At 41.1% G+C, this 11630-nt stretch overlaps 1 non-coding gene across 1 annotated transcript; it reads right to left on the reverse strand.

Annotated features, from left to right (window-relative positions):
* Positions 1 to 1235: 1235 nt before the first annotated feature.
* LOC126021079 (U1 spliceosomal RNA) lies at positions 1236 to 1394 on the reverse strand. The gene has a single exon (XR_007499692.1). It is a non-coding gene; the product is annotated as a U1 spliceosomal RNA (small nuclear RNA).
* Positions 1395 to 11630: the final 10236 nt, after the last annotated feature.

Genomic DNA, 11630 nt, shown 5'->3' on the forward strand with positions numbered 1-11630 from the left:
GGATTTTTGAATTTTTTCTTCTTGGTATTCTTCTCCCACCCTAGGGTATGGCCTGGTTCTTGTAACTAAAAGCAGAGGTCTGAGGAAGGCAGGAGCTTATTCTTAAGTCTTCCACTAAGCTGCTTTCCTTCTTAGGAGCAGAAGGCTGGTGTGGTGGGATTCCTTGCTTGGATACTGGATTTTCTGAACCCATTCTTTTTTTTTTTTTTTTTTTTTTTTTGTGGTTTTTGGGTCACACCTGGCAGTGCTCAGGGGTTACTCCTGGCTCCATGCTCAGAAATTGCTCCTGGCAGGCACAGGGGACCATATGGGATGCTGGGATTCGAACCGATGACCTCTTGCATGAAAGGCAAACGCTTTACCTCCATGCTATCTCTCCAGCCCCTGAACCCATTCTTGTACCTTTTCACTGTGGGGATTATTTCCTGAGACAATGGTTGCTTTCAGACTCCCATTTCTTTAGTGTTCTGGTTTTTGGGTCATACCTGACAGTGCTCAGGAATTACTCCTGGCTCTGCACTCAGAAATCGCTCCTGGCAGGCTAGGGGGATCATATGGGATGCTAGGAATTGAACCAGGGTCCACCCTGTGTTGGCTGCATGCAAGACAAATGCCCTATCACTGTGCTATTGCTCAGGCTCCATGTGTTCTGGTATTTGAACCTGGGGGGTTAATTCAATGGATAGACATCGGGAGTATCATGCTGAGTGAAATGAGTCAGAGGTAGAGGGATCGACACAGAATGAGCTTTTGTGTCTCTCATCTTACCTTTAACTCTGGGAAGTGTACAGGTGTTTCTAGGGTTAGGGGGTCCAGCTCTGACTCTTTCCTCTGCCTTCAAAGGTGTGCAAAAGGAGTATTTGGGAAAGGAGACTTTTGCCCAGCCATTCAGATATTTCATTCCCTTCCCTTTTGCTTTAATTTTGACAGTTTACAAGGGAATTTCTACCTCCTTGCATCACATCCTTAAGCAGCTTCATCTTCCCAAGGGCGCTCATTCTTACCCCTCCAAAAAAGTTTTTTGTTCTCTTCAACATTAGCTCCACATGCCCTGGAATCTGCCCCCTGTTGACCTCATATGCTCTGCAGTCAGTCATGGCCAACATAACTTTTAGTATTTGGAGTCAGAAGCTGGTTCCCCTCATGACAACTTGGCTGGTCTCTGCAGGAGAAGGGGACCCTGAGTCTGGAAGCAGAACTTGTCCTTTCTTTTTTTTTTAATTTTTAATAAACTTTAAAGCACGAACACAGTCCCCCACTACCACAAATTATGCAGTCGAATTTCCCACATTTGGGGAAATTGCAGGGGTCAGCACACCCCAAGTGCAATGGGTGAGCCTCGCCCTGGGGAAACCACCTTCGTGATCCTGGTATCTCCCCTGCCAGGTAAGTATAGAACTTGTCCTTTCAAGGGTCCTGCTGTGGGCTGGGGTGCTGCCAGTCATCCCTGATAGCTTTCCTTCAGCATTGTTTGAACACTATACATGTAAATTCTGCCGTGCCTCCCTTTCCTGCACCAGAGGTTATTCCCCCTTGCTCAGGCTCCACTTGGTCATTTGCCTCCTTTCTCTTCTGCTCGGTCCTCCCAGCTGTTCCTGACCTCAGTGGGAGAAATCAAAGGTACTCCATAGAGCTCCCTGTCACCTTTCGGGGATCCCAGGGCCATGCTCTTCTCTGGCTGTTGCTGTGGGTGTGTGGTGTGCTCGCTGTCTTAGGGACAGGCCAACCTTGGGATGCCATCCTCACATTTATGCTCAAAGTCCTTGTTTGATTTGCAGGTCTCACATTGAAGGTATAGAGGACCCACCTGCCACTCCCCAAGGGATGCTGGACTGGCAGGCAGAGCCCTGGAGGAAGGGACTGGGACAGGATTGGTTGCTTCTGGATTGGGGGGGGGCAGATCTCAGGGCACAGATCTCAGGATGCAAAAGATTTGTGTCCCTTGTGGGATGCCCTGCAGTTCTGGGGGCATCCCTAGCCTCCCCAGAGAGGGGCGGCCAAGCCTAGCCCCCCTGAGCACCAGGCTGAGGGGTGGCATGGGGAATTCTGACCCCCCAGCAGACATTTCCGAGTCCAACTGGTTGAGGGTCAGTGGCAGAGTCACCACCCCTGTGGTGGACCCCTTTTCTCATCTGCTTCCTCCTCTATTCTCACTAGAAAGTAACAGCAGGGAGGTAGCAACTGAGATCAAGAGGGCCAGAGGTCTTGACACGCTGGGCACCCATGTGGGCCCCTGTACCCCTCATTCTTGGCCCCCTGTTCAGATAAAAACCCTCATAACAGTTGGATGCTCAGGACCAGAGAGACAGGTGGGGGTGCTTGCCACTGCCTGTGGTCAACTGTGGTTCAATCCCTGGCACTCCATATGGTCCACTGAATATGCCAGGACAAAACCTTGAGCACAGAGCCAGGAATAACCCCTGAATACAGAGCCAGGAATAACCCCTGAGCACCAGTTGGTGTGGTCCCAACAACTAGAAAATAGTTTAAAAACAGAAATAAATTAAATGACCAGGGGGTGGGGGGAGGGAAGAATAAGAGGAAGACAAAGAGAGACAGAAACAGACAAAGACAGACAGAGAGAGAAAGCATGGTAGGAAGGGTGCCTTCCTGGCACATAGTTGACCTGGGTTCAATCTCCAGCTCCTCAGATGGCCTCCTGAGCCCTGACACAGGTGCTTCCTGAGCACAGAGCCAGGAATAACCCCTGATTATTTCTAGTGTGTCCCCAACAAGACACTTCTCTTCAAACTGGCCCTGCCCTAGCCTTGTGTTCCTGTGACCCTCCCTCCCACTCCTAAATAGCACCTGTCTTGCACAGGCAAGAGCGGGAGAGGCCACACATCATAGGACAATAAAAAGCTGCTCTGTACTCTAGTGACATTGTCATCTACAGAAAAAATACCAAAGAATGGACCAAATAAAACCTGGGACTAATTAGCAATTACAGTGAGGCTGCAGGAGGCAGGGAATAAAGCTCCAGAAACATCCGTTGCCTTTGACAGAGGGACCAAAGGGAACACAAGGAGAAAAGATTTTTCTCCCCAACCAAGGGTGCTGGGTGACCGGACTGCACAGGCAAAGGAAGGGATGTTGGCCCAGACCTGACCTGCACAGAAATCCTCTCACTGAGGTTCACATGCACCAAAGTCAAACAGAAATCTGGGCTTGGGAGAGAAAGGGGGCCTGTGTGATGGAAGCCATGGTTTCTGAGAAAAGACACCAAAGGCTGGATGTGTGGAAGAAAGAATATTTCCTGGGGCCGTAGATCTAAACCTTCGCAGTCAAAGAAAATGTCAAAGAAGCAAGACGACACACCGCAGAAAGGAGGACCTATTTTCAAAAGTGAATGAAAAGATGCGAGCCCATCTCTACAAAGAATGTCTGAGTCTCCGCAGAAAAGAAAGAAAAAGAAAAAAAGATAATGAAAATTTTGGGTCCTAAATTTGAAGAAATGCTTCCCCGAAGATGTTCAGATGACACAGGAACCAGGCCAGGGGTCAAGGCTGAATTGTCTTACCTGTTCATCCACTTGGCTGAATTTCTTCTAAAGGGTAGAAGAAAACCGTTGGTAATGAAAAAGTAAAATAAAAAAAAAACCATTGCAGTCATAAAAGAATATACCTCGTTAGTCAATACTCCCTCTTCTCTGTACTAATCTCTTCTATTTGTGAGCTTAATCTCTGTGTTCATGATGCTGAAGTTAAGTGTTCACTTAATCCAGCACAGTGGTACAATCTATGTGGGGGAACAAATTCTTTACTCATAGGCTGACCAGACTGGTGTCCTTGGCAGGGCAAGCACACTTCAGCCTGGAACAGGAAAGTTCACCCTAAGCAAGGAGAGGGTAGATGCCTTCTGAATTTCCAACCATAAGCAAGGTCACTTCTTTAGAGAACATGCTCAAAACCCAAGATACATATCAGGAATTTCCATCATAACAAGAATATGTCAAACATTTGCTGAGTTGATTTTATATTTTAGAAATTCATATATATATTTTTGCTCCACCCAGCAGTGCTCAGGGATTATTCCTGGCTCTTTGCTCTAAAACCATACTTTATTAGTGCCGAGGAGCCACATGCAGTGCTGAGATCCAACTGGGGTAGATCGTGTGCAAGGCAAGGGTCTTAAGCCTGTATATCTCTCTTGCCACATGTTAACTCTGGGGGAGGGTGTGGCCTTATCTGGCAGAGTGCAGGACTTATTCCTACTTTTCTGTTCAGGAATAATCTTCAGTGGTGCTCGGGAACCATGTATAGTGCTGTGAATTGAACCACTGTTGGGAGAATAGAAAGCATAACTGCTTTATCCCTGTAGTATCTCTTAGTCCTCAAATATATATTTAAGAAAGACACAAAGTCTGTAGCATGACATCATTCAAGGACTGAATTCCAGAAGCAAAAAAGGAAACTAACGGATCATGTCACAATCAACTCAACAATCAACGGAGATGATAAAAATATAATAATTAGCTGACAGAATTTCTATAGCAACTGAGAGACAATGCAGTGGCTGACCTGGATGTGATTCCCTTGTACTATGTCACATATGGTTCTTTGAGCACTGTCAGGAGTGATCCCTGAGCACAGAGTCACGAATAAGCCTTGAGCACCACCAGCACAATGTAGAACTCGACTCCCCAAAAAGACCTTGAAAGTAATGCCCATAATTGAAAGTATCAGTCAAGAAGCTCCATGTCTTGTCAACTAAAAAGAAGGTACAAGAGCAATCGGTGTAAAATCTTGGAAAAGTTATGGACTGAATAAAATCTCACTGCAGGGAGCATGGGAAATGCCTGTGAAATTGGCAGAATGTCAGTGACTCTTCATTCTAAAACTGCAGTGAGGAAGGATCTGAGTTCCAGGTTACTATAAGTCTAAAGGAGAAGTAAGACTGTGTCATCAGAGTCTAGACTCTACAGAAACTGGGAAGGGCCAGAAAGGGCCAGAACAAATACCAAACTTAAAGACTCAGGAAACAAAGGAAACATCAAGAATACAAAACTAAACAATTCCATGCATGAATATGCAGTAGTTGGGCATTTGGAAACTAAATATAAGGAGATCACTTTGGGTGAGATATGACTGGGTAGAAGGTGCTCTTGAAAGAGTAGAATGGTAAAAGGAAAACACCATTTTCCCGGCATTTTTAGTCAAGAAGGATCCACTTAGAAACATATAATCTAAAGAGTGTTTTTGGGCATTAGGGAGGAATAAATGCCAGGGGAATGAATCTGAGAGCTTGTTGTCAATAGATCTGCTCAAATGTGGACAAAGAAACTTGTCTAGGGACTGGAGCCACAGGGCTGTGGGTAGGACTCTGGCCTTATACATGCCTGACCAGGTTTGATCCCCATTTCCATATGGTCTCTGAGCCCTTCGAGGAGTGATCCCTGAGCATAGAGCCAGAAGGAAGCCCTGAGCATTGCCAGGAGTGTCCTCCCCCAACAAAACAACAGAAATATCAAAAATCAAAAATATAAACCTTTTCATTCTGTTTAGAAAGAAAAGAGTTATGGGAACAATATAAAAGGAAAATAGAAAAAGTGACCCTGAATAATAAAATTTGTTTCTACTCTTAGGTTTTCTTGAATTACAAAAATTACCATAGTATCTTGGGAATTCTCAATGATTCACTTGGGCTTTGCCAGGCAGTGACTGACACTAGAATATCATATATATATATATATATATATATATATATATATATACACACACACACACACACATATCACACCATGCTCATAGTAATTGCTAAAAAACAATGTGAAGAGACACGTTCAACTGCATGATTAATGAGTTAAAATTTAATTTTAACATGGCCCAAGGAACCCACAGAAAATCAGGAAAAAGAAAACAGAGAAAGTAGAGAACAAAGTGGATAAAAAGTAAAATGGCAGATTTAAGGCCCGATAGGTTAATAATGGGAGTAAATACATATGATTTAGATAGGAAGATCAAGACTAAGATTGATGGAATAGATTCAAAAGAACATGACTCTATTACATTTTATTTACAAATATGACATTGATACACTGAGGGAGGGATGGAAAAAATCCCGGCTAAGCTACAATCTGAAAAATAACTAGGAATGACTGTAAATGCTTAATAAGGTAGTTTTCTGAGAAAAGGAGATGACCAAACACAGAAAAACAAATTATATTATTGTCAAACACAAGAAAACACAACCCTGCTAAGAAGAAGGACAACTACAAAATGCTGAGAAAATACATAGAAATAAAAGGGGAGTTGAACTAATTCATGATAACCGAAAGAGGCTTCCACACACTTTTTTTTCCTTACAAATGAGAAAATAAGTGGTAATAAAAGCAATAAGAATGTCTGAGGACTCAACATTGACCAGACATCTTCCATTCCTTGTTTATAGAACATAACAACCAAATAAGGTGTCATTGGACCTGGGTTCACTGCGGTACAGTGGAGACCAAGATGGTGCCATCCTGCAGACATCCATGACTCAAAAACACTGAAATTACACAATGTGTTTGTTTTTAAATATATCTTTATTTAAGCACCATGGTTACAAACATATTTGTAGTTGGCTTTCAGTCATAAAAAGTAGATCTCCCTTCTCCAGTGCAACCTTCCCACCACCAATGATCCCATCACTATACTCCCCCACCCCCACTGCCTACCTATCTTTGAGATGGCATTCTAATTCTCTCACTCATTATCATTGTCATGATAGTTGTTGGTGTAGTTATTTCTCTAACTGCTCTCACCAATCTTTGTGGTAAGCTTCATATCATGGGCTGGTCCTTTGAAACCTCATGAGAGGGCATTTTTTGTATTGTGTTTTTGTGTTCCTAGGGTATATCCCTAGAAGTGGTATTGCTGGATTATATGGGAGCTCAATTTCCAGGTTTTTTGAGAAATATTCATACTGTTTTCCAGAAAGGATGGATAGAGAGCATTCCTACCAGCAGTAAATGAGAGTTCCTTTCTCCCCACATCCCCACCAGCACTAATTGTTCTTGTGGTTGTGTGTGTATGTATGTATGTATGTGTGTGTGTGTGTGTGTGTGTGTGTGTGTGTGTGATGTGTGCCAGTCTTAGTGGCATGAGTTGGTACCTCATTTTTTGTTTGCATCTCCCTGATAATTAGTGATGTGGAGCATTGTTTCATGTGCCTTTTGGCCATATGTATTTCTTTTTTGAGGAAGTATCTGTTCATTTCTTCTTCCCTCCATTTTTTTTTTTTTGGTTTTTGGGTCACACCCGGCAGCTCTCAGGGGTTACTTCTGGCTCTATGCTCAGAAATTGCTCCTGGCAGGCTCAGGAGACCATATGAGATGCTGGGATACAAACCACCATCCTCTGCATCTAAGGCCTTACCACTGTGCTCTCTCTCTCTGGCCCCTTTCCTCCATTTTTTGATGGGATTCAATGTTTTTTTTTTTTTTTCTTGTTAAGTTCTGTCAGTACCTGTGTATCTTAGTATTAGCCCCTTATTGATGGGTATTGGATGAATAGTTTCTTCCATTCCATAGGTGGCCTTTGTATACTAGTCACTATTTCCTTTGAGGTACAAAAGCTTCTCAGTTTAATGTAGTCCCATTTGTTTGTCTCTGCTTTCACTTGTTTGGACAGTGGTGTCTCCTCCTTGAAGATTCCTTTAATTTCAATGTCATGTTTTACCAATGTGTTCTTCTATATACTTTATGGTTCTGGGTCTGATATCAAGGTCTTTAATCCATTTGGATTTGACCATTGTGCATGATGTTGGATGGAGGTCTGAGTTTGCTTTTTTGCATGTGGCTGACCAGTTGTCCCAACACCACTTGTTGAAGATGCTTTCCTTGCTCCATTTTGCATTTCTTGTCCCTTTATCAAAGATTGATTTTATGTCTGGGAAACATTCTCTGAATACTAAAGTCTATTCCATTGATCCAAGGGTCTGTCTATTTCAATGCCATGCTGTTTTAATGACTATTATTTTGTAATACAATTTTAAAGCATTCTATCCCATTTCTTCTAAGGGTTGCTTTAGCTATTTGTGAGCATTTATTGTTTCAAATGAATTTTAGGAGCATTTGATCCCTTATTTGAAGAATGTCATTGGTATCCTTAGAGAAATTGCATTAAATCTGTACAATGCTTTGAGGATTATTGCCATTTTAATGATGTTAATCCTCCCAATCCATGAATAGGATGTGTACCTCCATTTTCTTGTGTCCTCTTTTATTTCTTGAAGCAGTGCTTTGTAGTTTTCTTTGTATTGGTCCTTCACCTCTTTAGTTAAGCTGACTCTAAGGTATTTGAGTTTCTGTGGCATTATTGTGAATGGGATTGATTTTGTAAGGTTTATTTCTTCTCTATCATTATTTGTGTATAAGAAGGCCATTGATTTTTGCATGATAATTTTGTAGCTGCCTGTTGGGTCCTGTTTACATCTTGATTGGTTATTGGTGTATCCTCAAAGAGCTCCCAGAATGAGAAATTGATTCCCATTCCCCTATCCCCTTGTGGGGGGAGATCTTGGTAATATTTATTCGCAGCAAATAATCCACACAGATAGGAGGGTAAAAGGGTAAGAAGGTTGGGTGCAGAGTCCTTTGTAAGCCTACTACCAGCTCCAAAAAACACCTGGAGCCAGCCAGTAAACTTTTACCAAAAGAGCCCTAGCACCTCACTCCAAGACTATTTATTATGCTCTCAACAGCGCCCCCACTTGGAAGGTAAAGGTGGAACAACAGGCAGAGATAATAATCTTATGGAAATGCTTTTATATATAACAGCTGCCATTTTTCTATATGAATCTATTGTTTTTCGAAGATATTTGATAGAATCTTTAGGGTTTACTAATATAGTATCATGTCATCTACAAACAGTGAGAGCTTGACTTTTTACTTTTTTATCTAGATGCCAGTGATATTTTTTTCTTGACTAATTATTATGGCAAGAACTTCTAGTACCATGTTAAATAGAAGTGAGGTCAGGAGGCAGCCTTGTCTTGTACCAGATTTTAGAGGAAAGGCTTTTAATTTGTCTCCATTGAGTATAATATTTGCCATGGGCTTGTGGTAAATGGTCTTGACTATATTGAAAAAAGTTCCTTCCATTCCCAGCTTGTTGAGAGTTTTTTTTTATCATGAATGGGAGTTGGATCTTATCAAATGCTTTCTATGCATCTATTATATGAGCATATGGTTTTTTGTGATAAGGTATATTATGTTGATTGATTTATGTATGTTAACCCATCCTTGCATTTCTGGAATGAAAGCTACTTGACCTTCTTGATGAGGCATTGGATCCTATTTGCTAGGATTTTGTGAGGATCTTTGTGCATCTGTGTTCATCAGGAATATTGGTCAGTAGTTTTCTTTATTACTTTTTTTTCTGCAACATCTCTGCTTTTGGTATAAGGGTGATGTTAGCTTCATAAAAACTATTTGGAAATGTTTCTGTTTCTTCAATTTCCTGGAAGAGCCTATAAAGGATTGGTAGTACTTCCTCTTGACAGGTTTAAAAAAATTCATTAGTGAATCCATCAGGGCCTGGGCTTTTGTTTTAGGGAAGATTTTTGATTACTATTTTAATTTCCTCAATAGTAATGGGTCTGTTTATGTATACTAGATCATCCTGTTTCAACAGTGGAAGATTATAAGAGTCCAAGAATTTATCCATTTCTCCCAGGTTTTCTTGTTTTGTGGCATAGAGTTTCTCAAAGTAGTCTCTGATTACCATTTGAATCTCTGTAGTATCTGTAGTGGTTTCCTCCTTTTCATTTATAAGCCAGTTTATTAAATTTCTCTCTTTCCCTTTTTAGGTGAGTTGTGCTAGTGGTTTATCAATCTTGTTTATGTTTTCAAAGAACCAACTTTTGCTTTCATTGGTCATTCAAGTTGATTTTGGATTGCCAATTTATTAATTTCTGCTTTAAGCCTTGTTATTTCCTTTTACCTATCTATTTTTGGTTCATTTTGTTGATCATGTTCTAATTTTATAAGCTATGTTATTAAGTTATTTATGTAGGTCCCTTTTTCTTGATATGTGCTTGCAAAGCTATACATTTTCCTCTTAGTACTGCTTTTGCTGTGTCCCACAAATTCTGATAATTTGTGTCTTCATTTCCATTTGTTTTCAGGAATAATTTGATTTTCTTTTTTATTTTATCTCTGACCCACTGCTTGTTCAGTAGTGAGGTGTTTAATTTCCAGGTGTTAAAGTTTTTTTTTCTCCATATCTCTTTGTAGTTCATTTCTAATTTCAGTGCATTGTAATCTGAGAAGGTAGTTAGTACAGTTTTTATCCTCTTGATTTTATGGAAGTATATTTATGGGCCAGCATGGAGAACGACCCATGTAGTTATCAGAAGAATGTGTACCCAGTTTTTTTTGGGGGGGCACACCTGGTGATGCTCAGGCGTTACTCCTGGCTATGTACTCAGAAATTGCTCCTGGCTTGGGGGACTGTATGGGACTCCAGGAGGTCTAAATGCAGTCTGTCCTAGGCTAGTCCATGCAAGGCAAATGCCTTACTACTTGCCCACCACCCCTCAGAGCTAGTATATTCTTGTTGGGTTTCAGCCTGGTTGACCTATCAGGGGTAACAGGGTGGTGTGAGGTCTCCCTCTATTATTGTGTTGCTACTGATATCTTTTTTCAAATTTGTCAACAATTGTTTTAAATATTTTGTTGGTCATTCATTGGATATATATGTGTTTAGGAGTGTGATTTTGTCCTGTTGCACACATTCCTTGATTATTACGAAATGTCCATCTTTGTACCTTATAACTTTTTTAAGTCTAAAGTTTGTGTTATCTGATATTAATATGGCCACTCCACATTTTTAATTAATTTTTTATTTTTAATTATGAGAACAAAGATGCAAGGAAAGAGGACAAGGTAAAGTTACAGTGGAAGGACAATCACCCATAAACAAAATTCTCAGTAGTCCCATTGCTGATATCTTAACTTTGAACTTTCAGCCAAAGAACATTAAGAAAAATAAAACAGAACCCTTGTACAATTACTTTGTCCCTCAAGTCCCCAGATTGTAGTACATAATATTTCTTAGCAGCACACAAAGTAATCTAAAGACATAAAACTTATGTAACTCTTTAAACATTGAAGGCAAAGTACTCTTTTACATTTCCATGCATATGCATATTAGTTTAAGTTAACCTCAAAAGTTTAAGTGGGTTGTTTTTCTTAAGGATTAGAGTCAAAGGAGCACAGTAAAAACGGTGTTAGAGTGGTAATTATTGTTTGCATAGGCCCACCAAAATATGAGGGACATGGAAAGGAAAAGCCTTGGCCTAAATACAAGGAGACCCTACCCCTGAAGTTTCCTGACATAAGACCAACTCTAGGCTCCAGGCACACTAGTTTGTCCTATCCAGGTCATTGTCTGTAGTGCTAATACACTTTTATTTTTCACACAGTCTCTGTTGTTGGTATCATGTTTCTGTATTAAAGATCCTGGAATCTGCATATTCTATATTGCAGTCAGGATGGTGCAGAGCGTCCTCTCATTTCACCTCACAATTAAAGGGCAATGCAGAGAACCCTGTCCTGTAAGCAGGTCGTTGTTGTGGTCAAATCTTCTTAGTGTTAAGGGAAGTCTCTTTTGAGCAGGTAGATGTCAGAGCCGTGGTAGGGTCTT

The sequence above is a fragment of the Suncus etruscus genome, chromosome 10 (genome assembly GCF_024139225.1).
Source record: "Suncus etruscus isolate mSunEtr1 chromosome 10, mSunEtr1.pri.cur, whole genome shotgun sequence".
Lineage (NCBI taxonomy): Eukaryota > Metazoa > Chordata > Mammalia > Eulipotyphla > Soricidae > Suncus > Suncus etruscus.